The following is a 6,034-nucleotide window of genomic DNA, read 5'->3' on the forward strand; positions in this document are numbered from 1 at the left end:
ATTACCTGTTTGCTGGTCCAGTGCACTCATGCACTGAGCTGATTTCTGTAGGAAGCAGACAGCTCAGTTCTCTCTGTAGTGGCCAGGCTTGGTACTACATCCATTCATTTCAATGGGAACTTGGCCTGCAGTGAGAACAGAGCTATCTGCTTCCTGCAGAAATCAGCTCAGTACACAAGCACAGTCCAGAGAATAGCTTATCAATAGGGTCTTGGGCAGCAGACCACCAATGATCTATTGATGGCCTATTCTAAGGATAGGATCCCACCAAGGATAACATCTGCATGGAGATTGTATGTTCTCCCCGTATTTGCATAAGTTTCCTCCAGGTACACCGTTTTTTCTCCACGTTCTACAAATATACTAATAGAGAACTTAGAATGTGAGCCCTAATGGAGATACCAAGTGATGTACAGCACTGAGGAAAGGGGTCAGAGGAAGATGTCAGGCACCGTTCTGATGAATAGGCGCTGCACAGTTAGGTCAGGCTCACATGAGCGTATGGTATCCAAAGTATATTTCTACAGTGGGATGAAAACAGCCCACATGACTGATGAACTAAAAATATGGTCACAATAGCCTGGAAACAGAAACACGCAACAAGATATATAAAGCATCTTCTATTAAAAAAAATCAAAGAAAAGTTCCAAAACATTTCCCCCATTAATCAATAGATTTATTAGCAACCATATACAAGCGGGATGGGGTGGGGGCAATACCCCTTTGAGTCACAAACCAGACTCAATCATCAATATTAAATAGGTCATCAATAGTAAAAGTTTCAGATGACCCCTTTAAATACAATACCCCTGGTGGTATAATATGTTTTATAATTTGCGATCACTGATGGTTTTGGGGTCTTTTAGAGTTTATACTCCTATGTTCTAGGATGCTTTAGATTGTATGGTCCTTCATACTTTGAGATGTGTTAGGTATAATATTCTTGGTAGTCTAGGCTGTTTTAGATTTTACAATCACTGCTGGGTCATGGTTCTTTAGACTTTATATTCCTGGTGGTCTAGCAGCAAGAAAAAGAGGTGACACCTGGGAGGAGGAAGAAGGGGGAAGACATTAAACCTGGGATGGGTGGCAGGGGAGAGAAGTGATGGTACCTGGAAGGAAAAGAGGAAAAACCTAAGATGAGGAGAGGGAAGAGGTGATACCTGAAAGGAAGACTGAGAACAGGTGATATTTAGTAGGGGAATAAGCAATATATTGTAGGAAGAAGTGGAAGAGCTAATACATGGACAGAGATACCTTCTAGGAGAAGGGGGAAGAGGCGATACCTGAGATGGGGGAGGAATGGGAGAGGTGATACCGTGGAAAGAAAACCAGTAATACCAGTAAGGAGGAGCAGGAGCAGTTATATGAGAGGAAAAGAGATAACATCTGGGTGGTAGAGAGAGAAGTGATACCTTGCAGGAGGAGGGGAAGACATGATACCTGGGAGGAAGAAGGGAAGGAAATAATACCCAGTAGGAGAAAAAATGATACCTGCGAGTGGAACAGGTAAGGCCTAAAAGAGAGAGAGATGTTATCTTACAGAAGAATAGATGATAGCTGGGATGGAGAGCAGGGATGTAGCTGAGGTCGGACTGGTGGGCATCTCGCTGGTGCTGGGTTCCAAGCCACTTTGCCTTGACTTGAGTATTTAGAAAGAGGACTTGGGGAAAAAACTGATTTTTTTTGTCCTGGTGGGTGGGAGGGAGGTAGAACAGACTGATGCTGTAAGGTATGATGATGCCATAGGGTTGGGGTAAGCCCTCAGGAAGGGGTGATTGTGTGGTAGGACAAAGAGAACAAAACAAACCTCCACTTCATTACAGCACTGACTTCATAACATTCTAAACCAAAAAGAAGACGGTGGTGAATATAGTGGACACATCATAAATATCATTTCTAGTGCTGTTCACACGGCTACGTTGTTACAATGTGTCAGTCTATACAATCTGCTTTCACACCTCTCTTAGGGCTCCGTTCGGGGCTTCCATCACTCTGCTCCATTTTTGGAGGATATAAACTGGAAAAAAAACTGGTACGTTTTTTCCCCGTTTATTTCAATGGGATTTTAAAATACGGAAAGACTTCCATTCCGTCATGTTTCCCTTTTTTGGGTTTTGTTTATTGAAAAATAATGCTGCGGACTGCCCTACTTTCCCTTCTAAAAACGGAAACCTAATGGAATAGAAGCAAACTGAAGCTTTTTCATTTGCTTTCCGTTTTTCTTGAAACCCCATTGAAATCAATGGAGAAGAAAACTAATCCATTTCATTTGAGTTTCTCTCCTCCGAAAACAAAGCAGAGGCACAAACCCTGAATTGAGCCCTATCACCGGTGTCCACCCAGCCTGAGGGTTTCTTCACATGGGCGTGATCATGGCCGCATAACGGGACGAAGTGAAGCCATTGATTTCAATGGTTTCATTTTCACTAGCGGTATTCTCGCGTGTTAATAGTACGGGCGAGAAAAGATGGGACTTGCCTATTAACTATGTGCGGGAAAGTTAGGGCAGGACCTATCTTCCCACTGTTTTACTCAAACTCGTACGCTATAGCGTTTGAATACTCAGAGAAAGAAAAACAAAAACACGTTGATACGCCACCACGCTCCATAGCAGCGAATGTAGTTGCACATACGGCTGTGTGTTTTTACCCTAAGATTCTGATTTGCACTGATACATTGTAACAAACCCATCAGCAGTGTAAACAGAATTAAAGTGACCCTGCAGACCTGGAGAAACAAAGATGGCCGCATCGCTCCTCTGACTGCCTGATGCGCACTGCATATTATCGTGCATCATTAGTCTAAGTCACTACACCTGCTCTGATTAAGCGGTGCTGCCAATAAGAGCAGCATGTAGTGTCTTAGACTAATGATGAATACATAGTGTGCACCAGGTAGTCAGAGAAGTGATGCGGCCATCTTTGCCTCTCTAGGCCCAGAGGGTCACTTTAAACAACTTCTTCAGAACTTGAACAGTGATTAATTCATAATATAGGCCATCAATGATTAATCATGGGGGTCCAGCCTTCAGGACTCCTAGACTAAGTAAAAAAAATATGGTGGGCTATGAGGGATGATGCAGATCACGTATTGTATTGGTCATCAGTGGGAAATCAGGAAACATTGCAGACCGGAGATATTCCCCAAGGTGTCTGTAGATATATATAGCTATACTGGACAAGAATACATTGGACCACGCCTTCTTATGGGAAAAGAGGTGGAAACAGGGCACAGACCGCGGCCGAGAACAACCGGCAACATCAAGTTACAAAAGGTGTAGATTGCCAACGCAGAGAGGTTGGCCGAGTGCACAGGATTAACTTCGTAGGTAGCTGGGAAGGTGAGATTGTATACAGATATATTCCCAGTTGAAATGTGCCGAGCAGTGATGCAACTATAGGGGATGCAAGGGATGCCGATGCACCCTGATGCAGGAGCCTTAGGGGGGGGGCATAAGGCATCTTCTCTTCATATAGAGAGCCCAGTACTATGAAGAAAGCATTATAGTTGGGGGCCCGTTATAGATTTTGCATTCGGGCTCAGGAACTTCAAGTTACGCCCCTGGTGCTGAGGCATGCAGTTCTGGCCAGCCGGACCTCACATGTGGCTACTTAGTGAGTTATATCTCACTAGCAATTGTGTGAAAATATCTCCAGGACTTCAAAAAAAGTTTCTGGGTCATTTCTTTTATTTTGCTTGATATATTAAAGGGTCACTCCGGTGATTTATTTTTATTCATTCATTATTTAGCTATCTGTCAGTATATATAAGTGAGCTAGTGTTATCTTGGTTAGTTATTTCTCTCTACCTGAAACTCCTGACCTCTTTTTTTCTCGGATGGTCATGTGATCTTATTTCTGACCATCTCCAACCTTCATGGGGTTATGCTGCCTGAAACTAGTCAGTTTCTCAGTCTGTGTAATGCTGTTGCATGATCTCTACCACCGAAAATGCCTGCGGGAGAACACAGACATTCCTATCACAGTTACTGATATAGATCACACAGCTCCTGTCACACAGGTATAATAGAGGAGCTCACAGCTCATACTCCGGACTGTATATCTATGGCCTGTAGCTTATTTTGCTGAATACAGGAGGTAATGATAATTCAACTGCCCCCCAGCAGGCAGAAATGGTACAGCGTCTAATAAATGCTGTGCTTATGCATCAGGGGATTGATTTGAAAATGAATTCGTAATATCTCACTATCAAGATGGATAAGCATCAGACATGGGTCTGTATGGCATAGAAATGGCTGCAATACACAGAGGAGACCTCCAAAGTGTCACAGGCAATCAGGTGAGGGGGGCAGGGATAGAAAAACATGTTTTTTTTTACAGAGCGGCCCATTGAAATACAAAATGTGGAAGCATATGCAGGATGATAATCCTCCCAGCGCAAGACACATGGATGTCTTCTGCATGTTGATTATGTTTTTTATAGTTTTTTTATGGTTATGTATTTTTTGTTTTTTATGTTTTTAGTTGTTTTTTTTTACAGTTTTATGGAGGGGGGTAAGATCAGTTAGATACAGTTATTTACAGATCAGTCATCAACACTGAAAGATTTCTTTGCATACAAGGGGACACATTTGCATAGACAAATGTTAAGGCCCATTTAGACAGGACAAATATCAGACAAACGATACCCGACACTCGTCCCCGCACATACTAACTCCCCTGCACGGGAGCTAGTATCACTGGCTCATAGCGGGAAGGCTGGAGGAGATTTCACTCCCCGCTCTCCCCCATCCCTCTCCATTGACTTAACATAGCGGCCATTCAATACTGAACGGCTGCTCTTTACACTGAACAATGATCGTTCAGCTCCTCATCCATGCAGCATGAATGATGGACATTGAGCAGATCGCTGATCGCTCAGTGTAAATAGCAGCCGTTCAGTACTGAACAGCCGCTATGTTAAGTCAATGAAGAGAGGCGGGGGAGCACGAGGAGAGAAATCTCCTGCAGCTGTCCCCCACTGGCTGCTGTGTGAGCGAGCCAGCGATACTAGCATGGGAGCTAGTGTATGCGGGGACGAGTGTCGGGCATCGTTTGCCCGACATTTGTCCTGTCTAAATGGGCCATAACATCTGTCTATGCAAATGTGTCCCCTTGTATGCAAAGAAATCTTTCAGTGTTGATGACTGATCTGTAAATAACTGTATGTAACTGATCGTACCCCCCTCCATAAAATTGTAAAAAAAACATAAAAAGCAAAAAAACATAGATCAACATGCAGAAGACATTAGCCGCGGTGTCATCTCTGAGGCGTCTGCTTGTGGGTCCAAGCACTCTTCTTCTGCTCTTCTTCTGCCTGGGGATTGAAAATCCTCACGTCCTGAAGCGCTGCCTCTGATTCGCTGAGCTCTGTCATCAATCAGAGGCAGCGCTCAGCTGTCAATCAATGCCACAGCAGTAGATTCCTTCAGCCCTGCAGAAACACCTCGCATCTAGGGCTTCAAGAAGAATTGCGAGAACGTTATCGGGGCGTCAATCACATCCCGATATCACTCTCGCCAGTGTGCAGGAGCCCTTGGGAAGTGAGCCATCATAAATAAATTTTGCTTGAAAAAGGCCATCCGGCCGAAACGTCGCATGTTCTTGATTGAATTTAATAAAAGAAGTATCTTTTAATTACACCACGGATGCTGCCACCTCCACCTTATTCTGAATACTCTTTGAGTACGATCACTCAGCCAGTTTTGAATCCACCTAACAGTTGCCTTGTCTCCTCACACCTTCTAGGTGCTCCCCATAAGGAAAAACCATACTCTTCCAAACTAGAAGTAAATGGGGACATGACTCTTGGGACATTTCCACTTCCAATGGGGCCTACGAGGACACAGGGAGCCCTAATTTGATCCACCTGACCCATGGGGAAGATAAATGAGGCTAATCTTGACTACTGATGATCTACTCATAGGCATAAACTGGCATAGTTGAGATGGCTTTTTAATGGTCTCATCTGTAGATCAGTAGTCGGTAGATATATGAGACAATCAATTAGTCATGGTCCTGGTAATATGGGG

This window comes from Eleutherodactylus coqui, chromosome 2 (genome assembly GCF_035609145.1).
Source record: "Eleutherodactylus coqui strain aEleCoq1 chromosome 2, aEleCoq1.hap1, whole genome shotgun sequence".
Lineage (NCBI taxonomy): Eukaryota > Metazoa > Chordata > Amphibia > Anura > Eleutherodactylidae > Eleutherodactylus > Eleutherodactylus coqui.